This window comes from Vanellus vanellus, assembly GCF_965231255.1.
Source record: "Vanellus vanellus genome assembly, chromosome: Z".
NCBI lineage: Eukaryota > Metazoa > Chordata > Aves > Charadriiformes > Charadriidae > Vanellus > Vanellus vanellus.
In genome coordinates, this window is record NC_138908.1 from 39,926,995 (window position 1) to 39,954,481 (window position 27,487).

At 43.7% G+C, this 27,487-nt stretch overlaps 1 protein-coding gene across 3 annotated transcripts in view; it reads right to left on the reverse strand.

Annotated features, from left to right (window-relative positions):
- The window catches only part of SPIN1 (spindlin 1), a 67,879-nt gene extending 61,877 nt beyond the window's left edge, over positions 1-6,002 (reverse strand). Inside the window, exon 1 of one of the 3 annotated variants that reach the window (XM_082497414.1) lies at positions 5,882-6,002. The gene's annotated coding sequence lies outside the window, so the exon portion shown is untranslated. Of the gene's footprint in view, positions 1-4,142; positions 4,402-5,356; positions 5,737-5,881 lie in introns of those variants that run through there. The other 2 variants (XM_082497416.1, XM_082497417.1) reach the window with 2 other exon arrangements.
- Between the last annotated feature and the right edge of the window lie 21,485 nt (positions 6,003-27,487).

Here is a 27,487-nt window from a genome sequence, read left to right on the forward strand (position 1 = left end):
CATGATAAAAACATTCTCCCTATGCAAGGCCACCGTAAGTCAGCAATGTGAGAACTGGAAAACTAATGCAAAACACAATAAAGAAGCAACCAAAATCACACAATTCCATTTTGTTCAAACTACCATATAGAACCAAAAGTCTAAAGTTCAGCAGTCATTCTGTATAAGTTAAGCATTTACTAAATCACTGAAATCCACATAACTGCTCTTGAAATAAGTATCTACTCTCACCAGTACTTTTAAGTGCAGACCTCAAATACCATATTGGAACATTCAACAATAACATTAAAAAAAAACACCAACCAAAACCAACAAACTAACCAAGCAAACAAAAAACCCAAACCAAGCACTAATGACCTCTTAGGGTTTTATAAGCTGTGTAGTCTTATCAAAAAGACTATAAAAACCTACTTATAAGTGCTTACAGTATACTGTCAGTAACTCTTATTCTGCAAGCAGATCTCAAAAAAATCTCAGTCATCAGAAGACATTTCAACAATATCTCAACCACTCTCAATAACAGCAAAGATTAGAATACAACTGGCAATAGTTAAGGCTAGTAGTTACCACAGGTAATGACAACAATTTCTATATATTTATATATAGAAACAACAATTTCTATATATTTTTAAATCTATATATGGTGGAACCCTTTCGGTAGTTTCCAAGTAAGCAAGTCAAACAAGGCCTCATACAGCATGGCTTTACAGCAGTTCACAATGTACGTTATAGGAAAGAAACAGAAAAAGGTAACCCAGATTTGTAGAACTATTCTCCACAACCTTATAGCCACATCAATTTACCTCCTGAATTCCACAGGCCATCAGCAAATCCACAACAGAAAGGTAATGGAAACCACCACATGCCGAAAGCAGTAAGTTTGATCCATTTCAAACAATGGCAAAATAATTTTATTCAGTGACAAGGCCCCTTGATCACTAGAATCGATTGTTCATAGGTAAATACAAATTAGTCAACTACACCATTCCAAGAACTCAACACTTATCCATGTCAGAGAGGTGGATGGAAGCAGTCTGCACATTTATACGAGGAAGGTGATGTTCCACATTCCTCCAAGTCACTTGGTGTGCTGACATCTAGGTCGTATCTGGATAGTAAGCGGGACACATCTTGACATACAGAAAGTAACTACTCATTATGAAAACCAGTGTCAAGAAATATCAGCATTTGCCTACTGATCACAAAACCACTGAACTCTGAAGAGTAGTAAGAGAAGGAAAATGAGAAAAACAACAAACCAAAAAAATTCTCTCACACTTGGTTTGAGAAACAAGCTGTAGGAGAGGAAATAACTCTCTATAGTAGTGATTCTCTGTCTTGGTTGAGCTCCAGTGAGCAGCTTTCGAAAGATGGTTTTTAAACCACTTTGTTGTATCAGTTTTAGCCATCTACTAAAACATATTCTCATGCCATGCAATCAAGTAGTCAAGTTTGATCTAATACCTGTGGCAAGAAAGGAAAGGACGCAAAAGGAGGTAAGGAAAACCAAAATGAAAGCATGAGAATTTTACAGCAACAGGCTTCATTCTGAAGGAAAAAAAAAAAAAAAAAAGCGTTGTTCCTTTTCTTCAGAAAATAGAATCTTACTGAAAATCTTTCATTTGTCAAACATTAAGCAAATCATGCATTACCTTTAAAAAGCACTTTAAAACAGCGAACAGCTATTGCATCAGCTAGACGTTTACAGATCTGAACATGTCAAACACTGCAGCTTCGCACAGATAGCAAGGAAAGATACAGGGTAAGAAGTTGATGGAAGAATACTCTTTGGATCGAGAAAAAAAACAAACGTATTGAAATACGAGACCAACTAAAAGTGTTTATTACCTTTAGTAAGGTAGGACTTTATATTTTAATTGGCAATTTCATAAATATTTAGAACTACCCTGAGTCATGATTTACTTGATTGAAGATCCATTGAAGAGTATTTCTTGTTAAAAGAAACTGGTTAAATCCTAACATCTTCCAGCAAGCAGATCACTGAGACTGGATTTCTTGCAGTCTTCCTTCCTCTCAGTTTCACTTCCCAATATGAAAAAGTAAAGTTTTGCAAAATAAGATTTCACTAGAACCTGGTATTTAATTTGGTTAAACACAGCCTAGTGTTACCCACTATGACAAAAACACCAGAGTGTCTTCACTTAGCGGTACCAAAGACAAAAAGACTTGGCAAGTTCTTCAACTGGATCAGCTCCTCATGGGATACTAAGATTCATAATACTGATTTTTGACCAAGTTATCAACACAATCAAGACAGAAAGAAAAGACTTCTAGGTGTCACAGAAGAGAACACAATTGCAAGATACAGCAAAGATACTATCAACAAGAAACTTCGCAAAGCTAATAAAGTAGAGCTGAATTTTACAGAATATAATTCAGTTGTAGCAACAAAACTACAACGTACCAAACTTAAGAAACATGACTATTTTTAAGTGATACATTATTTAAACAGATGTGTTGCGGGTGGCCTATTTTTGTTTATTGTGCTCTTCAGTCTAAGAATCAGTTTAAGTATCCAAAGGCCTATTCTGAGGGAAGAGCTGCATACCTCAGTACATTTCACACTTTTTTTTTTTTTTTTTTTCAAAATTTGATGGCTATCATAGTGAATGACTAATTAGCTACAACTGGTAAACTATTCTAGTAGCTTTACTAATACTGTCTTCAGGTTGTTAAATGAAAAAAAAAAAAGTAACTGACTGCTGCAGGAATCTACTGATATATCAAGTTACGCACTTTTGCTTGGACTTTTCCATCTAAAAGTAGTACAGTTGGCTCAGGAGCCATGACGTAGATACACATTCCAAAATGATCGTGTAACTTGGATGACTCCACTCAAGTTTTGCATTGCTGTAAACTCATTATTCTAAATTATTTTCTCCTCATTGGTTAATCAACACTTGTTAATGGGGATGGGAAAAGCAGCAGAGAAAGAAGTGTTAATATGATAATTAATTCTGGCATTGTAGTATTTATTTCTATCTCAATAAAAACTGTATGATTATGCCATGCTAGTGCTTCTCCACTAGAAGCTTCCAAAGCAAAGTAGACAAAGACAACAGAGCTAGGACATTCGTTACTTTAGGGCAGTGCTCGGATATTAACAGAAGCCATGGCTATCCATGTTTACGACTGAATAAAGACCCTGTCTTTAAATATAATCTCTGAAAAATGAACAATTTACTATGAATTACAGTAACATGTCTAGAAAGCAATATAAAGCACCACGTCTTAGCACCTTGAGCATTTACCCTTACAACCCAGATATAAATCTGTTCCACGGCAGATCGTTTTAGATATGCTCAGCAAATTACCTTCAAACATTATTTTGGTTTTACGTCATAAGCAAGCAAAAAAAAAAAAGCCATAATCATCGAAGCCAGAAGGGGGTGCTCTGAATAACCGACGTGGGGGGTATTGAACTGAACACTGGCCTTGTGCGAGGAGAGGTCAGAAGCATGCTGTCTTGTTTTAGTTGGGGAGCTCACTTAAGTTCACGATGCCATGCCTTGTTTATAAAAAAGGGATCTGAAAAGCGGGAGCACTCCTCGTAGCAAAAAGGAAACGCTTCGGTTTGTGCTATTATCATCGCAAGGGCAAATTAATCTGTGACAGAAAACTAGCAACACAAAGACTTGGCAAGTGTTAATTCCAGTTTTGTATCCCATGATTTGTGAGCTGTTTAAGATACTGAAAAGGAAACACAGGGAATGCAAAGAAATCCAGAAAGCCTATGCTACGGTTTTTACCTACACAATGCCTATTCTGACATAACTAGTTCAAGTCTTTCTAATGTGACTGTGCTGAGTTGATACCTTATACCGAACTACATCCTGAAATGAAAGAAACGGCCCTAGATCATTCTGCAAGTGTAACACAGTATTTCATCTCTGCCAGCACTTTGGTGCATCAGCCTCCCCCCACCCTAAAAGAGAAAAAGATACGCACATTCCAATCAAGCCTCTCTCAGCGGGGCTCACCCAGTTCCCCCCTCCGTCCCTCCCTTCCTTCCTCCCTCGCCCCAGGCCTTGCCAGGTTCCCAAATCCCCTTTTATTTTAGGTTTCATTTTGTTGCAAACAGCAAAACGAAAGGAGAAAGCTTCCAAAGCGAGGATCCTTACCCTTGAAATCCCGCCATGCGCGCAATAAGGAGGGTGAATTGTTTTTCCTCTTTTTTTTTTTTTTTTGGATGGGAGATGAGGGGGGGAGGGGGAAGAAACAAAAGCCTAAACGGAGGAGAGGCTAAGCGGCGGAGACAGAGGGAGAAGGCGGAGACCCTGGTGGAGGAGCAGGGCGAGCGTCAGCCATGTTGTGTGTGTGTTGGTCCAGTATTTACAAACCTGCAGCTGCAGCAGCGCTTGGAGTCTGGGAGAGAGGGGAACGGAGGGAGGGAGAAAGGCGAGGAGGGAGGAGAGGCAGGCACGGAGAGAGAGGGAAGGGAGGGAGGGAGGGAGGGAGGGAGGGGGAGACGGAGGGAGGAGGGGAAAGCGGTGGCGGCGGCAGCAGACAAAGGATCCCGGCGCAGCCCGAGCGGGGCGCGCACGGGCTCGCACACGGGGCGCCTTACACCGCGGCGGCGCTGCCCGCAGCCCCGCCGCTGCCAGCCCGGGGCGGCAGCGCGGCTGCTCCCCCCTCCGGCTGCCGCGGCGCGGCCTGGCCCGGCCTCACCGCCACCGCACTCACTCCCCCTTCGCCCCGCTTTCCCGCGGCGGGAAGGGGGGGGCGGGGGGGGGGAATCGGGGCACGCTTCTCCCCCGCCTCCGCCTCCTCCGGCGTGCGCTGTGAAGGGGGAGGCTTATCTGCCGGGAGCCCCTCGGCGGGCCCCAGCCCACATACAATAGCTCCGCAGAGGCGGGAAGGGGGGGGCGGCCCCGACCCCTCCCCTCGGCAAGGGACGGAGGGTGGATGCCGAGGGGGGCCCGTGCCAGGGGAGGGCGGCAGCCCCCCGGAGCCCGGAAGGGTGGGGGTTGCCAGGCAGCCGGGGCGCTGCGGGGGAAAGAGAGGGCAGAGACAGCAACATGAGCCCGGGGCCCCCGCAGCCCCGCTGCCGCCCGCCTCCCGCCGCTTCCGGGCGGGAGAGGCGCCGCGACGGGCCGCGGCGGAGGAGGGGGCGCGGGGCCGAGAGGCCGCGGGTGGATACATAATGTCGGCCCCAGGGGAGGGGAGGCGAGGCTGGGCTGGGCTGGGAGCGGCGGCTGCAGCTCCGGCTCCCCCTACAGCGACTCCCTCCGGCTCTGCCCGGTACTGGGCCGGGCCAGGCCAAGGGCGGCGCGATGGGCTTCCCCCCCCCCCCCCCCCCCCCGCCTCCCCTCCCCCGCCTTCCCCGCTCGCTCACCTGCCGACGGGACGGGCGCCCGGGGTGCCAGGCGGGCGGCCCGGGGGTGCCAGCGCTGCAGCCGCTGCCGCAGCCCCCTGCCTTGCCAGGCCGCTCAGCTCCTCCGCGGCGGCAGCGGGGACGGCCGCTCCCCTTGTCTCGTTTGCCCCCCTCCGCCGCCGCCGCTGCCTCCTGCTCGCCTCTGCCACATTTGGATCCCCCTCTCACTAAGCGAGCTCCGCCGCCAGGATAGAGGCCTCCTCACCTTCCTGCCAAATAGTGAGCCACCCGCATCGAGCCGTTCAAAACACAGGGCCGGGCTCCGCCCTCCCCCCCACTCCCCCTTGACTCACTCCCACCCCCCCCCGCCGCCAGCACGCATGCGCACTGCGGCTCCCAAACTGCGACAGGAGCGGAGGAAGCGCTCCCCCGCCCCGCCCCACCCGCCCTCGCCTTTCCCAGCGCGCCTGCGCGGCCGTAGCCGCTGCCCGCCGTTCGGTTGCCGCCGCCTGCCCCCTACCCCCAGCCCCCCGGCTAGCTACCCACCGTCTCGGCGGTGCCGCGGACAGCTGCGGAGCCCTCCAGCGAGCGGCCGACTGCCGGCCCACCTCGAAACACGGCCTACCCGGCCCTGGGGCGGCGGGCGGCCCTGGCCCTCGCCCCGCCCCGCCCGCTCCCCGCAGCGCGCCCAGCGCCGCCTCACGGGCGGGCCGCAGCGGTCCGTGGCGGCGGTGCCGCTCCGCAGCGGCGGCTCCTCCCCAGGCAGGCCTTGGGGCCGCGGCCTACCTGGGTCTCGGGGCCATGGCTGGCAGCCTCATGGGTTGCGGGGTGCCCAGCATCTTCTAGCGGGGTTCTGTGGTGTCTCTGGTCATCTTCCAACCCTCAGGCAATGTTCAGGTGATCTGGAGAGGTGGTGGTGGTTGTGTTTGTACAGGGAAGCCCGAGAGTGTGCAGGTACCTGAAGGCTGACTGGCTTTCCACGTGACTAGGCAAAGTGTTTGTAAGTAATAGAGGCTGTTGGGCGCACAGGGTATAGCATGATCTCTCGAAGAAAAGCGAAAGGCTGCATTTGGCACTAAAGTTGTTTTTGTTTTGCAAGACAGGTAGTGTTATTGGGATGGAGAAAGTAGTTTCTTGAAAACTTAAAGGATTCCTTTGAGAAGGGGCCTTCTTGTCATCTATGGAACAGGGAAACAAAAAAGGGTGGGAGAACACCTCAAAAACCTCAGCTGAACAAAAGTACTGATTACAAGTTTGTTACACAGCCTCGGTGGACTGCTCTGCACGCTCTCAGCTTTTGGCTTCCAGTAGGTGGAAAGACAATACCTGAGAGGGGCAGTTGATGGAAAATCTGCAAGTAGTCAGCAATTGCCAGACCACATTCAAGTGTCATCTACTGAACCATTAGTGTTAAAACCCAGGACATTTAGAAGAAAAGTAGCACACTTCTTAACTGTCATGGAGAGCATTTTTTAATTAATGAAATGTGCACGATCTAGAGGAAGTTGAACACGAGGAAATTCAGTAAGCCATACCAGAAATTTTCAGACTTGTATGTAAGCCTTAAAATCTTAGGAAAGAATAAAGTCAAGTCATCTAGACGTTCTCATGAAAGCATAATACAGTTCTGTTGAATCTTAGTCCATCAGTTTGGTACATCATTCAAGCACAGACTTCCAAGAGCCATTCATAGCTTTAGACTGACAACAAAATGGGAGAGATCAGTGAGATTCTTCTTTAACAAATGAAGTAATTTTACAGTGAAAACAGCTGAAGAGCTGGGGCCTGGTCTGCCTTAGCAAATCAAATGGGTACTTCTTTTGAAGTAGAGCTTGGCAAGTGTATTGTGACACAATACTATATATTCTTATCACTGTGACAAATTTCTTAGTTCCGACAGTAGCAAACAGGGTAAGATCCAAGTTCCCAGTTCACACTCACAGATCGCATAATTCATAAATTCACAGTCTTTGACAAAAAATAAAATACAGGAACCTGAATGTATAGGCATACATATTTTGCTTAAAATTATTGCTGGCAAAACAGGAAAACAAAGGATCAGATCTTTAGTCAGTGCTTTACTAATTTCACAACTCAATTTCATCAAAGAGGGACTGTATCCCCAGTAATTCCTCTGACAAACAGGTTCCCCAGAATCTGGGACATTATCTATTTACAATTTGGAGAAACTTACAGCAAGGATGACTGACTAAAGAGAGAAATTTCCCAGAGCATTAGGAAAGGAGAGGGAAAGAAAGAGAGCGAGCATGTAAAAGAGCTTCCCTTTCTCATAAGAGCAAAGTAAGCAGAATTGTACCTGTATTTAAGTTTTGTAGTGAGCGGAGTCAAAAGCCCTACTGTCTGGTAGTTCCACCTTCTCACTTTGCCTCCTTTCTTCTCTCTGTCTGGTCCTATGCAGACCCCGTAGTTACTTGCAAAACCTGCATTGATTCTTATGGACTCTCCTATGATTTACATATGTTAACAAAAAGGGGCCCTTAAAAGCTCTGTTTGGCAGAGAATAAAAGATTGATGTTAATCCTGGTCTGAGTTAAGGGAGTTGTAGATGTCTTCTTCAGGCAACAAAAGGGACGTTCCAGAGAGCCATTACCTTGGAAAACCCTCCCAGGGCAGGATCATCAAGTGCTAGCAACTCTTGCAAGTGCTAACCACTCTTCCTAGTCCTCCGGGGGTACTGGGAATTGTCCACAGGAGACTGCATTTTCTTGCCTGGAAGGAGAAATGCATGATCATGCATTCCCATCCCATTCCCATCCCAGGTGTGGTGATCCCTGAACTAGCATGGGAGAGGGTCCACTTGACTGAGAAGCATTTGAGATTGGCTGCCTATCAAGCCCATTTGTTCTTTCTTCTGAATTGCTAACAGCTCCTGCCTGACTCACCCTTAGGCATGTCAGGGCAAACCTAACTGTTTAACCCTTGCAGCTTTGGATCTGATCTTCTGCTTCAGCCAGACTCTGTGAGTCAGTGGATTGCCTGTCATAAGCTTGGAGCTCTGGGTTATGCTCCTTGCACTGTGTTGGTTGAGCACCTTTCAGGGAGTTTTGCCAGCAGAACAACTGTGAGTGACAAAAACTTGGTGTCTCAAGCTGTACAAGTTTTCATTTCTTCCAACAAGCCAGCTATAATATCGCAAGAACTGTCAGTATTTATAATATAAGAATTTTTATTATGGGATGAAGCACAACTGAGAACATCTGGTTAGCAGAGGGTGACCAACTGAGCAGTCTATCACCACTCATCATTGCCCGCCCTGCCTACCTGAGCATTGATGCTAGAAATTTGTTCATTGTTGGGAAAACTTTGAAGAATGCTGTTTCGCTCATTTGCTTTAAGTGATCTAACTGTTGATGTAAACTGGGGTGAGTGAGTAAGGTTTCTAGGAAGGTGAGACCTATACCTAATGAAATAGAGGGTAAAGATTGGTGAAGTTGAGGGTACAGCTTAAGAATGCTATACTGTCCAAACAGGGTTATAAAATCAGTAATCACATGTGTATGTCACTGAGATGTTGACCTATTCTCTCAAGTAACAGGTGACAGAACAAGAGGAAATGGCTTCAAGTTGCTCCAAGGGAAGTTTAGATTGGATATTAGGAAGAATTTCTGTACTGAAAGGATCTCAGGCATTGGAACGCTTTACCCAGGGCAATGGTGGAGTCCCCATCCCTGGACGTATTTAAGGATCGTGTAGATACAATGCTTGGGGACATGGTTTAATGGTGGGCTTGTCCGTGTTAGGTTAATGGTTGGACTAGGTAATCTTACAGGTCTTTTCCAATCTAGGAGATTCTGTGATTCTGTGAGATATTACAAGACAGTTGGTTGAATTTTCCTAAAATTGAAAGAATCATAGAATTGTAGAATAGTTTGGGTTGGAAGAGACCTTTAAAAGGTCATCTAGTCCAACCCCCCTGCAATGAGCAGGGACATCTTCGACTAGATGATGTTGCTTACAGCCGTGTCCAGCCTGACCTTTAATGTTTCCAGAGATGGAGCATCTGCCACCTCTTTGAGCAACCTGTTCCAGTGTGTCACCACCCTCATCGTGAAAAATTTCTTCCTTACAAATGACCTGCACCAACATAAACTGTAGAGGAGTTATTCTCCTAGACTAATTCAAATGTACAGGAGGAAGAATTGGTGGGGCATGGTGACAAATAGGGATTATGACTCTAACCTTTGCTCTTCACAAACAGACCCAAAAGTCATGTTTGTGACAACCTTCAACATTTACAGTTTTAAAGTTGTTTCTTTATTAGTATGATAGTGGTTCACCTCCCTAGAATACATTACTAAATCCTACTTTGCTTGCAAAACCAAGCGGATCACAGGATAGACATTCAATATGTCTGTCAGCATCTGAAATCAGGATTATGAATAGTCATAGTTGATTTATGGCTGGATGATAAATAGTACAATTTGCTGCATTCAGTTAGAGAAATCTCATTCATGGGCAGTGGAGGTTTGATCAGTGATACTACCTCTAAGAATTTTACTTGTTCTAGCTTGTTTAATCATGCTAATGATTGTAATAATATTCTATAATATTTTCTCACATTGGAAGATTTTTACTAATATCTTGCTGTCTGGTGTCCAGTTGGTTAAAAGAACCGGCATGGGGTGCATCCAGTTTTCCTAAGTTTTGGTGGCATAGGGAAGCGTATTAGCAATGACTTAATTCTGCGGCATTAACAGGAGACAAACCCGCTCCGTTAAGACCTATCTACATGTTCCAACCTGTTTTAAACTTGGATTTAGGTGTTTCTGAATGCTTTGAGTTGGTCCATCTCATCCATCCCTGTTGGCTTATTTTCAAGTAGGAAGCATACTAGGGTATGGTTCAAGCCATCTAATTGCACCTGAACTTCTTTATGAGAAGGTTTTGAGTTTCTGAGGATTTTAGTAGGTTGATTTAGTTTTAAGTATGTGGGGACTAATGTGGGATATTTTAAGTTATAGAGGGATGTTTTGTTAATGATGAAAGGATAAAACACATTCATTGTTTGATTCTTTCTTCCCAAAGCCAATATATAATTCCCTGCCTAACATTAAATGACACTTTCTCAAAGTTTTTGAAGTAGATAACTGATACAGCTTTACTGAACATGATTCCACTTAGCGGGATGAACCAGTCCAGGACCTTCCTTATTGAAATATCTGCCTTTAATTTTCCAGTTGTAAGAAGTTCATTCCTCAATGACTTTCATGGTCTTGAGACTGGTGGGGTTGATCAAACCAATGTACAGTTCATTGCTTGGCTCTTTTTAAGACCTGAGACCCTGTTAGAATACCAAGACTAAAAGGAGAACTTGCAGCCCAGGTAATAGATGACAGCACCACTTCACAAGTCTCAGTATAAACATTATGGGTGATGCTGGCATCTGGCGTTTTTCCCCTGCGTAATTCTGCAATGGTTTACAAGCCACAATAATCCCTTTTTGAACACCTGCTAAAGGATATGTGCTATAACAAAAGCATAGCAATCTCCAGAGGGATGCTGGATCCTTTCAGTCCATCTCAATGTATGTAAAACAATGGGAGCGTTCGTACGTTTCACTCTTGTTGTGGCCATCAAACTGTTGCATGTGACAGTCCAACACAGTACTACTTCATTTAGGAACTCCAAACTGTTAGAGGCACAGGTCTCAGTTGCTTGTCAATGGATTGAATGGTCTTGGCTGTTGTTGCTCTCATTGCATATATCAACCAGATACATAGATATGACTGCATTTTTCCTGTGAAGAACAGAACTAGAGAAGGATGTTGTTGCCAGCTGCCTCCCCACTGTCACTCCCTGGTAAAGGATAAGGTTATAATGAAAGTGTTTAGAAGTATGTGTGTTCAGACACCTATTACCATGCTGTGAAAGTATGAAATCAATGTTACTTACATCCAGTCTGGGAATTCACGTACCTGGCATCTGAATGTTCAGCTTTCTATTCCTTTGGTTGAGAAACACGAAAGTGTTTTCTCTGTGGCCTGCCATGCTTGCCCTGTGAAATTTCAACCTGATAAACAGCAGGACTAACCTTATCCATAACGCAGGCTGGTCCATCCTACTGATGTGTCAGAGAATGTTCACAGGGAATTTCCTGTACGTTATTGGCTGGTGTACACCGCACGTAACGGGTTTACTATCACATCGTAACTTTTTGTCCATATCCACTTGGGCTTTTGCCAATTGTCTTCCTATGTCTTGGTGAACCTTGGCTATTTCTTCCACTTACGTTTCTACCCACTCATCTGGAACTACATTTTGTTCCCAAGGGCTGCCTAACTCTACCCCAAACCACCAGGACCTGAGCATTCTCATTTGCCACTGTGTCATAACTTGGAAGGGAGTATAACCATGAGTTGCTTTGGATCCTCACAATGCCATGAAAGTAATGCAGTTTCTCATCCCAATTCTTGCCATTAGATTTGCACCATTTTCTTAAAGCTTCCTTAACTGTGCGGTTTACGCGTTGTAGTAAATGTGAAAATTTAGGGTGCCCTGCAGTGTGGAACCTCTGCTTTATTCCTAGGGCTTTGCACAGCTCATACGTAACTGTTCAGACCATGCGGGTGACAAGATCAGAATCTATGGTATGGGGCATATCCCATAATGAAAAGATTTTAAGTGACAGCTTTGCAGTGGTGGTTTTTCTAAAAGGATCTAATACTACCAAAATGCATTTGTTGTTTTGAACTGTCACTGACAGATGTCCCACAAAGTCAATCTGCTGTCATACTCCTGGGCATTTAATGCATTGGTGCTGGACTGGGGCCTTTACTCCAGCATAATCTGCATTGGTTGTGCACAAAGAAAGGTGATTCTCATGCCAGTGAGTTATATCCTTCTTCCTATTAGGCCATCAGCCAGTGACCTTCACCCTGCTGTGTGTTTGCCTTAGCTCCATGGCCTTGCTAATGTATGAATTGGATTAGATATTGTGTGTTCTGAGACACAATCAAATGCTTACTGTCTTCTACCATCTGTAGCCCAGTAGCTGTTACTTTCCCGTGCTGTGATGAATTGACCTGATTGGTCTTTTCCTGCTTCAGCCAATTCTTTAATCTCTGCACCTCCCTCCTGGAAGGTACTCAAATCTAAGATGACTCTTCCAGTTCTGCCTTGAGCGTAAGTTATGACAGCTTTAGCAGGGATGGAGTCAGGATTGTGCTCTGAGCTGGGCTCAGACCTGTATACAGTCTGCTTGGCTGTATTATCAGCCATATTGGTTACGACATTATGCTGCTGCTATTTGCTGTTCACTATGGGCAGGAGTGTGTGCGATCTAGATTACTCCTTTTGTGGTCTAGGTTAGATTAGGTATTTGTTGCCATTTAGCATTGTGTGCAACTGATTTGCCATCTGAAGACTTTAGATTTCTTGCTAACCAAACAGGAAGCCAGACAGTTGCCAGACGTGGTCCGGTCTGAGTCCATATAAACTGCCAGAAGAATATTTGGCAATTCGAATCTCAAAACCTCCAACACTGCCTGCAGCTCTGAAGTTTATGTAGATTGAGGACATGCTGGACCAGACAGTACTCTACCATCTAGGACATAACTGCTTTGCATCCTGTTTTGGTAATACCTTTGTCATAAAAGGGGGAGCCATCTGTGTAGCAGATGGTAAAACCCTTTTTTACAGCTTCCTCTTGTGATTCACTCCATTTTGCAGGCCAAGATACTTTCTCTACCTTGGGGAAGGGAAAAGTGTGTATTTCTCCATCCATGAGCAACTCATTTGGGGCTACAGATTCTTGAAGCTGATGCCATGATTTACTGAAGCTGGAGTCCACTGTGCAGTTCTGGGGTTGCTAACCTGACTGTCCTTGATTTTACCTGAAATTATTTTAGAGAAGAGCGTGCAGTTTTCATGATTCCTTTGCACCTTCCAATTACATAATCCCAACAGTTCAGGCTCCATACTAGGGCAAGGCGAACCCCTTCACACAGGCTGAACTCTGTTCACTTACATCCAAAAGTCTGGATGCGTATACAATAACCCTTAGTTTCCCTGTTTGAATTTGAGAAAGGGTGGCTCCAATGCTTTCAGAGGAACCAGCTAACTGAAACTAAAAGTGAGGAGAAAGGTCTGGGTGGGCCAATGCAGTGGCTCTATGTAAATCTTTTAAGGTAAGAGTTATCCACTTCACTTTGTTCCTTTCCCCACATCCATTTACATTTTTTTCTTGAGTAGCAAATATAGAGGCTTGTGGGTTTTTTGCAAAGGATTTGATAAAGTCTTAGGGAAAATAAGTTAAGCATAAAAATTACCTTAATGAGTGAGCCTTGCTTGGGGCTGGAATTTTACAGTATTTCCAATCTCAACATGCAGGGATTGACCCACTTTCATCCAAGGACATCCCTAAGTATTTGACTTAGTTTTGAACTAACTGAGCCTTTTACCTACTGGGTTTAAGTCCTGTTTCAGTTAGGAAGAGCAATACTTCTTCCATGAGTTCTTTTTTTTTTTCTCCCCTTGGTGGGTGAGTGGGTTAAAATGTCATCCACTTATGATGTCACAACTTTTCTGGAGTATGTAATACATGCGTGTGATAAATACTAGGGGAAAAGTGATAACCTTGGAGCTGCAAGTGAAGGCAAAGTAAGTTCCTGAAAAGGAAAAGGCAAATTTGTACCAGCAAGCTCAATACAACAGTACAGAAAACAAGCATTGACCGCATCTGTCACACTGTATTAACATGATCCTTGTGCAACTGCTGTCATAACTTCCTTGTGTTTGGCAATCACAACTGCTTCCAGGGTTGCACAGGCATTCAAATCTCTGTAGTCCACTATAAGCCTCCAAGTCTGATCTGCTTTGCTCACAGGCCACAGGGGTGCATTATGGATAGACAGCATCTCTATGAGAACACCTTCGTCATATCTGCTTCAAACCCACCACACTCAGTCTTGTTCCGTGCCCAAGCTTTCATGGGTTTCCTGCCCAAGTATCATCGGTCATAGTACTAATGGGTCTGGTACCTTGAGTGCAGCCCAACTATCCACAGCAGAAATTACTAAATTACTCCGTCAAAATATCATAAATTTATTTTTGCCAAATCCACTGTAGGACAATTTTCATTCAGCAATGGTACACCTAAAATTCCTCCTTCTGTGCACTTGCTAACTATGCTATGCACTACTCCCTTTAATTCCATAGTTGTAAGGAGATGTTTTCCCAAACTGGGACATGCTGGTGGGCTTCACCCTAGCTACTTAAGTGACCTGCACTTGAGTTTTTGTGCTTGAGTTTACCGTAGGCATCTCAAGAATGTTCATGGATGCTCCTGTGTCTGTTAATAATTGGGGCAAATTTTTCTGAGTTCCCAATGACCATTTCAACTGAGAGTCACCCCCAAAAATCCACTGGCAAAGGTGCCAGTATCTGTGGTGCCAGCCCATGGGACCTGGACCTCCCGAGCAGAACCTACAGACCTTGTGTAGTTCTTGCTGTCAAGTTTGCCAAACTCCCTTTACACACCTTGATACCGATTCACTGGGGGGACAGGGAAGTAGCTGTAGTCCCTGCTTCTATCTTTTCAGCTATATTCGTAGAGCTTTCATAAAAGCATCAATAGATTTGATTATGGTAGATTGCCATCTTTTCCCCAAGATCGTTTAGTTTCTTCCAGAGTGGAGTTCTGAATGGATCTGGTGTGACTTCAAGAGATTTTTGGGCAGGGATTATGAGTAGGCAATGAGTTGAGTTGCACCTTTGTATGGCCTTGATTTTCTGATAAAGCCAAGTGGCTTTGATAAAAGGTGGTCACCTCTTGCTAGGGGTTAGACTACTCCATGAAGAAACATTGAAATTTGGGATTTTTGAGGTTTTTGCTTAAATCTTCCCTAAATATACATGAGTCTGTATTAGACAGACTTCCATGAGCTAGCTGGGTTACATCTTCTCCATTGAAGTGTGGGCACATGCTCCATGCTGGAGTACACCAGTCAGAGTATTTCTGTGTAAAGAAACTAACTGCTCTACAGTGGACTTAGCCTCATGGTACTTCTGTTGGACTGTTTCCCTTACTTCTTCCTGAGTACTTGTTCCTCTATTTCCTGTCCTTTCAACCTTTCAGGTTACTGTAGAGTTAATGGGATGGAGTCCTTCCAGCTCAAGACTGGAAGGAGCTCCTGGCAGTATGTCTTTGGGAGAGGGTTCCCAAGTTTCAGTATAAATTCTCGGGCAATAAGGTTCAGGTATTAGAAAAATAACAGGAATTTCTTCTACCCTTACAACAGCTATTAACACTTCATGCAAAGAAATGTTTTCTGTTAGATCTTCAAGGTTACATTGCACTGATGCGTTGATTGGATGACGTTACGTTGGTCTGCTAGAAATTGAGTAGGTGTTCCAGCTTTTTATATATCATTTTCTAAACTCTCCTGTCTAATCTTGCACTTTTCCAATGTCTAACTCTAGTTGTTTAGTTTGTAAACAAGATCTAAGATCTTCCTATCTCCTGATTAAGATAGTGTTTTGTTCTATTAATTTGGGAATTTCATCCTCCTTTGGTTTCTGCATTTCTTTTTCTAAGTTGTTTACCTCCTCGAATTTTCCTCTTGGGAGATCCCATGCATGATATAAGGCATACAACAGGGTCCAAATGGCACAAGCTTCCAGTTTTACTGCAGGGCTTGTCTCTCAGTTTATGGGCCACAAAACAAAAATAGGATGTGGCTGCTTCTTGAATGAAATAATGTTTCCAATCAGGTGTTGTCTTGGAGAGGGTTGCTGAAGTCATCAGACCAAATGTGAGATCAAGAAGGAGTAATTTATGGAGGGATATCTGCGCCCAGGAGCAAGGTCTGCCTTCATTTCTACACACGCTAGCAGTGTAGTTCCTTTATGCTATTAGGAGTAGGCGAATTTAAAAGAGGAACTTTAACTACTGTTAATCCTGAGCTGGTCAGGATAGTTGTAGTTGTCTTCTTCTGGGAACAAAGTGGGGTTCCGGAGAGCCATTACCTTGGAAAACCCTCAGAGAGCAGGATCATCAAGTGCTAGCAACTCTTGCAAGTGCTAACCACTCTTCCTAGTCCTCCGGGGGTACTGGGAATTGTCCACAGAAGAAGACTGCATTTTCTTGCCTGGAAGGAGAAATGCATGATCATGCATTCCCATCCCATTCCCATCCCAGGTGTGGTGATCCCTGAGCTGGCATGGGAGAGGGTCCACTTGACTGAGAAGCATTTGAGATTGGCTGCCTATCAAGCCCATTTGTTCTTTCTTCTGAATTGCTAACAGCTCCTGCCTGACTCACCCTTAGGCATGTCAGGGCAAACCTAACTGTTTAACCCTTGCAGCTTTGGATCTGATCTTCTGCTTCAGCCAGACTCTGTGAGTCAGTGGATTGCCTGAGCACAAGCTTGGAGCTTTGCGTTACACTGTCCCTAAATGATGGTCATTCAGGTTATCTGAGGAGGTGTAGGTTTCTGGCTCGTACTGAGAAGCCCAAGAGTGTGCAGCTACCTGACAGCTAACTCACATTTCACGTGGTTAGGCAAAGTGTTTGTAAGTAATAGAGGCCCTCAGATGTTGACAAAATAAAAACAAGCCTACATTTTGTGCTAAATTGTCTTCTTTATGGAAGAGAGACAGCATTATTTCTTCGGATGAAGGAGTAGTAGTTCATTCAAAAGGATTCCTTTAAAATTGTGTCCTTCTTGATACGGGAAACAACATCCAGTTAGACATTGCAACGTAGCAAATAGCATAGCAAGATACTGAAATCCCGTCACAAGCAAGAATCATATAGCTAAGAGGATCCTGAATGATGACACTAGGGAAGCTCTACCTTAGAAGTGGCAGACAAGCAGAGCCATCGGAGCCATAGAGATAACTGGAATGGCTACCCAAGGCCCTATTGTCTGTGAGGAGTAACCATCTGATTAGAACTGGTCTCGAAGCTTGGAGCTGAGTCAACTCAGCATTCCGAGCCAAAGGTGAAGAGTACACAGTGAGGAAGACTATGAGCCTTCCTCCAGAAGACCCTGGAGACCATGACCACTGGATAGCAATGCGCATGCGGCAAAAGGAGGAGACTAATGATAATGAGTTCCCGGGAATAATTCCCATAGTTGTGCCTATTCCCAGCCTACACTAATGAATATGTATGCTTTTGTATCATAAATGAACGCTTGCCTCACGATACGGTGTGCAAGTTTGGAGGAGCGATCCCCCTTGCACCCAGCGCTGCAATAAACATACCTGCTTTATAACTCTCTGTGTGTTGTAGAGTTTGTTTCCGCACCTCAATTTGGCGACTCAGATGGGATCCTCTCTGTCTGGTTGTGGGACCTGCTGAGGACAGGACTCCTCTGGGCGCCCCTGAGAGTTCTCAGGAGGACTCCCCTACTCATTCAGATCGCCGCAGGGATAAACAAGGACCATCAATCAGTGGACCAGGTATGTTTGGGTAAGGAGATACCTGTAAGTCACGAAGAGACCTCCTACGTGAGGTAATGAGCCTGAGTGCTTGTCCCTGGGTGGTGGGGTTTGAGTCCCTTAAGGTAGCAGCAGGGTGAAGGCCACCCAGTGGAATCGTATTTGGGTTTTCCCAGGTGAAGGGGCCTCCTGTGAAATCTCTTTGGGGTGGTGGTGGCCACAATTATTGTCATCTGTTGTAAAATTCCGGTACCGTGTAGTATGTGTTAATTTATTGGTTGGTGTGGACCTTGGGATTTTTCATGCAATCCAATCTTTGTTTTCGAGTGCTTTAATTGTGAATAGGATGTTTGAGTACGATTTGGCAGTGACTTCTGGTGTACACAGTGTCAAGGAAATTGGTCTGACTGGGATAGGATTGAATGTTCAGGTGAACTTAAGCAGGTAGTCTGTGGGAATTCAGAAAATATGGAGAATAAGATTTGTGTGGTGAAGGAACGTAAGACAGAGTAGTAGCGTGGCCCCTCAGCGTAAAGCCCGCACTAGAGCCTGCCCACTTTTTCGTCGCTGTTGCCTGTTTGTTGGGATGACGTCTCGTATGTGGACATGTTAGAAGGAGAATAAGAAAGAAGGAAAAGGAAAGTTGAAGAGGTATTGTTCAGCATGCAGCATAAGGCAGCGGTGTATGAAGTTAGGGAAACTAAGGGACCCTGGAGCGGGAGACCTGCACACTCCTCTAGACCAAGGATTGGAGATAGGAATCCAGCAGTTAGTGTCTTTATTAATTGGGAAGTCTGCAAGTGATATCTGAAGGAAGTTGCAAAAGTTGAAGCTGACAGAGAGTAGAAATTTGGAGACTTTACTAGATGAAGCATAGAGAGTGTTTAGTAATAGGGAGGAGGAGGACCGAAGGAAAGACAAGAGGGCATTGGTTGCAGCATTACAAGAGAGTGGAGGATTCAGAAGTGTAGGGCCTAAGAGGCCTTTGGGAAAAGATCGATGTGCGTGGTGTAGACAAAAGGGACATTGAAAAAATGCGTGTCCAGAGAGACAAAAAGGAAAAGGGAGGATACAGGCCCACATTCAGGGGGACTGACGGGCACCTGAGAAATCTACCCTAGCGGATCCACTGATTATATTAGAGCTAGGGAAACAACAACAGGGCATGGAATTTCTTGTCGACACTAGAGCAACGTTTTCAGTTTTAAGTCAAACTTTGGCACCTGTAGATAATGACTTTGTAATGGTAAGGGGAGCTACTGGCCAGAGTGAAAAGGTGGACTTTTTAAAACCTCTTGAATTCAAAGTAGGGAAACAATTGGGGATACACAAATTCTTATATATGCCTAATTCGATGAGGCCCTTATTAGGGCGAGACCTATTAGAACAATTGGAGGCAGAAGTAAGATTCAAAAAGGGAGAGTAGAACTCCCAGTGGGAAATGACCAGCTAATTGAAATTTTGAATCTGGCCCTCATAAATACTCCTGTTGGCTTGGGAGTACCTGAAGAAGTCCAGAATCAAGTATATCCGGGAGTGTGGGCCTCGGAGATACCAGGGAAAGCGAAAAATGCCTCTCTGATAATAGTCAAACTCAAGCAAGGGGTGCAGCCTGTAAGGATTAAACAATATCCCCTCAGAATGGAGGATAGGGAAGGAATCTGACCAATAATCGACCAGTTCATCAAGTATGGGCTATTAGCGGAGTGTGAATCGGAATATAACACTCCCATTTTACCAGTCAAGAAGACGGATGGTAGTTATTGAATAGTACAGGAACTCAGAGCTATTAATAAAATTGTTGAAGACCTGCACCCTGTCATGGCAAACCCATACACATTGTTGACTAAGTTAGTACCTCAATTGGCTTGGCTTACTGTATTGGACCTAAAAGACGCATTCTTTTGCCTACCATTGAGCCCAGAGAGCCAATTGCTGTTTGCATTTGAATGGGAAAACCCAGACTCAGAAAGACATAACTAAAATGGACTATGTTACCACAGGGGTTTAAGAACAACCCCACTCTTTTCGGGAACCAATTGGCCAAAGATTTGGAATGATGGGAGAGACCACCTGGAATTGGAGTACTATTGCAATATGTAGATGATCTATTGGTAGCCACCAAGACGAAAGAACTGTGTATAATATGGACAATCAGTCGGCTAAATTTTCTTGGACTTAGTGGTTATTGAATCTCTCCACAGAAAGCCCAAGTAGCTCAGTGGCAAGTAGTTTAGCTCAGTATCGTGGTTTGGCCTCAGCCAGCAACAAAGAACCACACAGCCGCTCACTCAACTCCCACAGCCGTGGGAAAAATCAGCAGAAAAAGGCAAAAAGTCATGCATTGAGATAGTGCAGTTTAACAGAACAGTAAAAGGGAAGAGAAAAAAATAACACTGGTAAAGGGATATAGAAACAAGATTACAATACCACTGCCCACTGAGCAGACCCGCACAGCGGCAGCCCACCCAGGAGTGGCAACTGCCCCCCTCTCCCCAGCTAGCACCCCTTATAGCTGGGCATGGGTCACTTGGTATGGAATGCCTGCCTCCCCTGCTGGCTCCTTGGGGAAATTAACCCCATCCCTGCCGGAACCAGGACACTCAGATACGAGATAACTGCAGGCCAACGGACCCTGGGGACAGCAAGGAAGGAGGCTGTTTGTCAGACCCCTAGACCACAGACAGCCAAAGAACTCCGCATGTCCTTAGGAATGATGGGATGATGTCACCTATGGCTATATAATTATGGACTCTTAGTGAAGCCACTTGATGAACTGTTGAAATCTAGCCCAAAAGACCTAATCTGGAATAAGGAAGCAGAAACAGTGTTTCATCAGCTAAAAAAAAAAATTAATGGATGCCCCTGCTTTGGGGTTACCAGACGCTACTAAGCCCTTCTGAGAAGCAGGCAATAGCCTTAGGAATCCTAGGCCAAAACCTGGGACCATACTGGAGGGCAGTGGCGTACTTCTCCAAACAACTTGACGAACTTAGTAGAGGTTGGCCTAGCTGCCTGAGGGCTGTAGCAGCAGTGGTGCTGAAAGTTCAAGAAGCATGTAAGTTTACTAGGCCAAAAGATTGCAGTACTGGTATCTCATACTGTATTGGCAGTGTTAGAGGTGAAGGGAGGATGCTGTCTCTCACCACAAAGGTTCCTCAAATATCAAGCTGTCATAGTGGAGCAGGATGATGTTGAAATAGTAGTTACTAACATTGTCAATCCAGCATCTTTTCTTAGTGGAACTACAGGAGAACTGGTGTCACATGACGGCTTAGAAACGATTGAAGCAGTCTATTCCAGCTGACCCAACCTAAAGGAGGAGCTGCTAGAAGACGCTGAAGATTCCTAGTACACGGAAGCAGCTTCGTCTGACACAGCATCCGTAAGGCAGGATATGCAGTAACCACTGCAGATCAGGTAATAGAGTCCAAAGCGCTTGTCCCAAACACCTTGGCACAAAAAGCGGAGATAATAGCTTTAACTCAAGCATTGGAGTTAGCCAAAGGCAAGAAAATTAACATCTGGACAGACTCCAAATACGCTTTTGGGGTATTCCATGCTCATGGAGCTGTATGGAAGGAGAGAGGACTCCTATCTACCCAAGAGAAGCATATAAAACACGCTGGAGAGATTCTTAAGCTTTTGGAAGCAGTGCAACTGCCTGAAAAGGTGGCTATTATGCATTATAAAGCTTATCAAAAAGGAAACACCGCTCAGGAATTGGGCAACGCCATGGCAGACCGCAAAGCCAAAAGAGTGGCTGAGAAAAGTGATTTAGAGGTACAGTCTTTGGTCCCAGATGGTAAAGTACAAATTGATTGTGAGCCCAAGTATTCTAAAGAGGATCAAAAACTAATTGAAGATCTAGGGGGAAAGACATAAAAAGGTAGATGGGCAAAAACTCCACAAGGTAAAATAATAATACCATTTGCATTGTTATGGGCTGTAGTTATGGCAGAGCATAGAAAATCCCATTGGGGAACAGAAGCCCTGTATAAGTATCTGAGCTGGCTGATATTTGCCCGAAACCTGTATACCACTGTTAAGCTAGTAACACAGCAGTGTGAGGTTTGTTTGCAGAATAATCCCAAAACAGGACCCAAAGCCCATCTTGGACAAATAGGGAAAGGAAAATATCCAGGGCAACAGTGGCAAATTGATTTCTGAGAACTCCCAAGAAAAGGGGTGGTTTCGATACCTGTTGGTCTTGATGGATACCTTTTCAGGGTGGCCAGAAGCATTCCCTTGCTGAACTAATAAAGCTAGGGAGGTAACCAAGGTACTATTACAAGAAATAATACCGAGATTTGGGGTTCCTGCGGTAATCTCATCAGATCGGGGTCACACTTCATTGCAAAGGTTGTTCAACAAGTTAGGAAATTTCTGGGAATAGATTGGCAGCTACATACCCCATATAATCCTCAATCGAGTGGTCAAGTAGAGAAGATGAACCACCTAATTAAACTACAAATTGTAAAATTAGGTCAGGAGGCCAGTTTGTCCTGGCCTCAATCATTGCCTTTAGCACTCCTGAGAATTAGAACTAAGCCCAGAACCAAGGAAGGGCTAAGTTCGTTTGAAATAGTGTATGGAAGACCCTATATGATACAGGCTGGAACATCAACTCAAATTGGCAATGAGATATTAACTGATTATATAATAAGCTTGCAAAAACAGCTTCAGGAAATAGAGAAACTGGTTTTAGGAACCAGAGCCCGAGGTCTCAATGGGCCTGTGCACAGTATTGAACCTGGAAATTATGTATATGTTAGATCCCTTTCAGATTCACCTTTGGAACCCAAGTGGGAAGGCCCGTTCCTAGTATTGCTGACCTCTTGTACGGCAGTCAAGATTGAAAAACAAACTTCATGGATACATCACACTAGAGTGAAGAAGGCCCCTAAACCGCGATGGGAATCAGCATCTACGGGACCGCTGAAACTCCGAATTCAGTGAAAGACAGACAATATTAGTTGTTAGTATTTTATGGTTTTGTTTAAATGTAGGAGAAGCATGGGAGCAAAATTTTGTTATACGCTTAACCACAAACATCTCTCGAGCTGCTAATTTGTCAGATAGTTGGGTATGTACAAGCCTTCCCCGGGAGAGCTCAGGGCTACCCATGGTAGGAATAGTGTCACAAAACTGGAGTATGAATGCATGGACAGGGAAAAACTGTACTTTTGGAAGGGATTTATTAAAAGAAAAGGGACCGCGGTTTGATTTACAGTTATGGAGTCCAAACAATACAATATATTGAAGAAACCACAACGATCTTCTCCTGAATAATGTGGGAACATTTGATAATAACCTAATAACAAATGTGACCATTAAAGAAATTAAGGAGAGAGGGACAGGGAAAACAGGAATTTTCACCCTAAGTACCATGACTGACCAATGCAAATTAGGCCCTGGATTTTGGTGGCTCTGTGGAGATGGATGGGCTAGGAAAAGTCTGCCTATGAACTGGGCAGGGGAATGTGGTGGAGGATATTTAATACCCCAGAACAGTATATATAATCGGACCGATTCTTTAACTGGTATACGGAGGACATCTTCTTGGAGACATATATAAGAAGTACCAAACCCTTTAGTAGAATGAAGTACTAGATTCCATAGTTTTGTGAGATGGTTAATTCCTTGGTTGGGAGTGAGCAAATTAGAAAAAACAACTGTTAATATCTTGGCTATGCTGGAACAGATGGAGAACTTCACTCTTGATGCCTTAGAACGGGTTCAGGAGGAAGTAAGTTCTTTGAGCAAGGTGGTCCTACAAAATAGATTAGGGTTAGATCTTTGCTAGCAAAAGAAGGAGGAGTATGTGCAAAGTCCTCAAAGTTGTTGTACTTATATTAATCAAGAAAAACGGGTAGAAACAGATTTGCAGAAAATATGGGAAAAGAACCAAATTCTGCACTGAATGGCTCAGGGTGACACCTCACTTGGTTTCTCTGAACTTTGGGAAAAGCTCACCTCTTGGTTACCTAATTTTGCATGGCTAAAGCAACTTTTTATTGCAGCTATTGTAATCATTGTGTTAGGATTGTTAGTTTGCTGTATGTTGTAACGCTTCATGTGGATGTGTAAACAAACCAGTAGCACATAGGAAGAATGGAAGAAACATAAGTTAAGGCAGAACATTGAAAGTGGCAAGTATTTTGCCAAAACCCTCAAAGAGAATGGTGTTATGTAGCAAAACAATTTGCAAAGGTAAAAGAAAAGGGGGGACTTGATACGGGAAACAACATCCAGTTAGACATTGCAACGTAGCAAATAGCATAGCAAGATACTGAAATCCCGTCACAAGCAAGAATCATATAGCTAAGAGGCTCCTGAATGATGACACTAGGGAAGCTCTACCTTAGAAGTGGCAGACAAGCAGAGCCATCGGAGCCATAGAGATAACTGGAATGGCTACCCAAGGCCCTATTGTCTGTGAAGAGTAACCATCTGATTAGAACTGGTCTCGAAGCTTGGAGCTGAGTCAACTCAGCATTCCGAGCCAAAGGTGAAGAGTACACAGTGAGGAAGACTATGAGCCTTCCTCCAGAAGACCCTGGAGACCATGACCACCGGAATGCAATGCGCATGCGGCAAAAGGAGGAGACTAATGATAATGAGTTCCCGGGAATAATTCCCATAGTTGTGCCTATTCCCAGCCTACACTAATGAATATGTATGCTTTTGTATCATAAATGAACGCTTGCCTCACGATACGGTGTGCAGATTTGGAGGAGCGATCCCCCTTGCACCCAGCGCTGCAATAAACATACTGCTTTATAACTCTCTGTGTGTTGTAGAGTTTGTTTACGCACATCATTCTTGTCATCTATGGAAGAGGGAAACAAAAAGAGGGTGGGGGAACACTTCAAAAGTCCCAGCTGAACAAAAGCACTGGTTACCAGTTCTTTATACAGCCTTGATGGACTTGGTCAACTGTCCTCCTTGGTGCTCCCAGCTGTTAGCTTTCATTAGGCTGCGAAGCCTTCCATTAGATGAAACTCTGAAGAGAGTTGAGAAGAGTTTGGTTGGAGGCCACCAAATTCAGAAATCGTAGTGCAAATTAACCTAATTAATAATATCCTGCGAACTGGCTTTTAACTTACCAATGTTTAAAAAAACAAGAGTGCTGTACATAAAATTTCTAGAATTTTGGAATGCTTTAAATGCTACCTAGTTTTTCTGGGAACAGGACAGCTGAATTCTTCCACAAGCTTTGAAGGCTATTGGGATGCTTTGGGTGGGAACCAGGTTCCATTGGATTCCACAAACTTTTCTTTTCTGACATCCTCCCAGCCTAAGATGAATCAGGCTTAACTACTGAAGTATCAGAGCCCTCTTGACTTGATGGTAGAATCAAGAACTTTCAGAATCCCAGTGGGAAGATCTTTGCTTGATCTGAATTTGAAGGAAGACTGACATCTTGCTTCTGATCCTGATTTTCAACTGACATCTTTAAATATTGGGATCAATCAGCCAGTTCTGCTTTAACTTTGCTTTAAGGGAATAATTAAGGGGACTTTATTACTTTATTAAAGGGTAACTTTAATTGGCTTCCTGGCCAATGTGTCTTTTCCAAGCAAGTTGCTATAAAGCTGATACAAAAATTATTTAAAATTAAGAGAAACAGAGTCCTTCTTCCAATGTGTTTGTTGAATGACATGATTGCAACATTTATGAAATGTCATGCCTACAGAAACCAAATGTATCTTTTAACTATTTCAGTGGAACAGCAAAAAGGTTCAAATTTAGGTGATGTACATTAAAATCTACTTTCTTTTTAAATGCATACATCAGGGAGACGAAAATGCTCCAACTAGTATTGAACTAAAATTCAAGATCTGTCAGATATTTCTACTTTCTGTTTTCAATGAGAGTGACTTCTGATCATGTATTTAACTTCTACGTGCAGACTTGCAATGAATCTTCTTAGAATTGAAACATATGTAAAAAGTAAATGAAAAAACCTGTGTTTAAAAAAAATTAAATCAGTACTTCAATTTGAGCAAAATCCAAAAACTATCTGAGGTTTTATAGGTTTGATGGGGAAGTTTTTTGTGGCAAAATTAATTACTTTTTTCCTAGCTCAGTATCAACTTGTTGTCTAACTGTTTAACATTTTAGCCATTTTCGTTAACGTTAAAGTTGTTAGTTTTAAGGTTGTTAGCATTAAAGTTAGTTAGGCCTGTTAACTATTGGCATTAGATGAACTTCTGGTACAGGGTCTTGCGTATGACCATTTTGTTATGTACTTGGCCAGGTGGTCAGCCTTGGGAATGTTTCTTCACAAGTATCTGGGCTAATTAATAGAGGAACTTTCTGAGACGTTCTAATGGAAAATGAGAATTATATGCTTGAGTCATACGAAAAAGAACACCTAATCAAAGAGAGCAGGTGTTGCTGTCTTTCTTTGAAGTTAAACATCCTGGAGCAGAGAAGCATACAAACCTTGAGTATGCTACTAATCCACCATGTTTTGAAAGGCCTAGCCAACTTGGCAGAAAGTGAAAATTCTGTGTGTCCTAAACTGAACTACCTTCATTATAATACTAAAAATCACGCCTATTGGCCAAGAAAACCATTGCCCATGTGAAGATGCTTCCCTTGCGCAGGCACAGTAACAGGAGAATGACATAACCAATATTATAATCATATGTAAATTTCTAACCAATCATTGGAGCTGGGAGTGTGCTACCTTGTAACTTTTGTGTATAAATATGACAAGAAAGCCATCATGGGGTGGCATGATATGTGGAAATATTCCACCATGCACCCTGGCCAGTATAAAGCAATGTCTCCTCTCTAAACATAGTCTCTGTGTTTCGGGAAAACTGACACTTAGACCTCTTTTGCAGGTAACAAATTCATTATTACATTTTTCTCCCTATGGACAAAAGTCTTCATTTTTACCAGTGTAGTTGTATCCCTTTTGTAAGTAAATGATCTATGTGTCAAGGAATGATAAACTACTGAAGGGAAAAAAGAGTCTAATAGACGTGATTGGAGAGAAGAGTCACAGCTATTAACCCGACATTCCTTTAAAACAGATATGACTTTCTGTCATGTAAGATAAGATCCGTCTTCGCAGATTCGCTTTGGTCACAGCTAGAGAGAATACCAAATGGATCATACTACTATTGCAGACATTTAAACCCTTCTCCCACTCTTGTATCTTCCCTCCTCCCTTTCACACGCGCGCACACACACACACACACACACACACACACACACACACACACAAGCAGTAGTCCTCAGCCTTTTGATAGGCTTTATTTCCCTTGAGAGTTTCCATGTAGGTAGAGGAAATCTCTACAACAGACAGGGAAGATAACGTACTCCAAAATATACGTTTTCTGCATTATTTCCTTTATACAGACTTTGAAACATGAGAGGCTTGCTAAGCAGCTTGATTTGCAAATACATGACATTAATTTCCATCCTGAGAATCTTTGTGTTTAAGGAGGTACAGAAGCATATGAGCCACATGTGTTGTCTGTGTAACATGCTTTAAAGCTTTCCAGGGGAATGAAAGAATAATGTAAAAAAGTACACAGCAGGAAAAAAAAAAAAAACAGTGCAAGAAATCTTGGGAAAAAAAAGGCATGGCATCCCAACTTATTACTAGCGTTCAAAGAAGATAGGAAAGCTCTGTTCTTTCAAAGATTTAACACTGAGAGGAAAGAAAAAAATTCCAAAATACCGATCGATTTTTTAAGGAGGCCAAGTTAATTACCATACAAGATG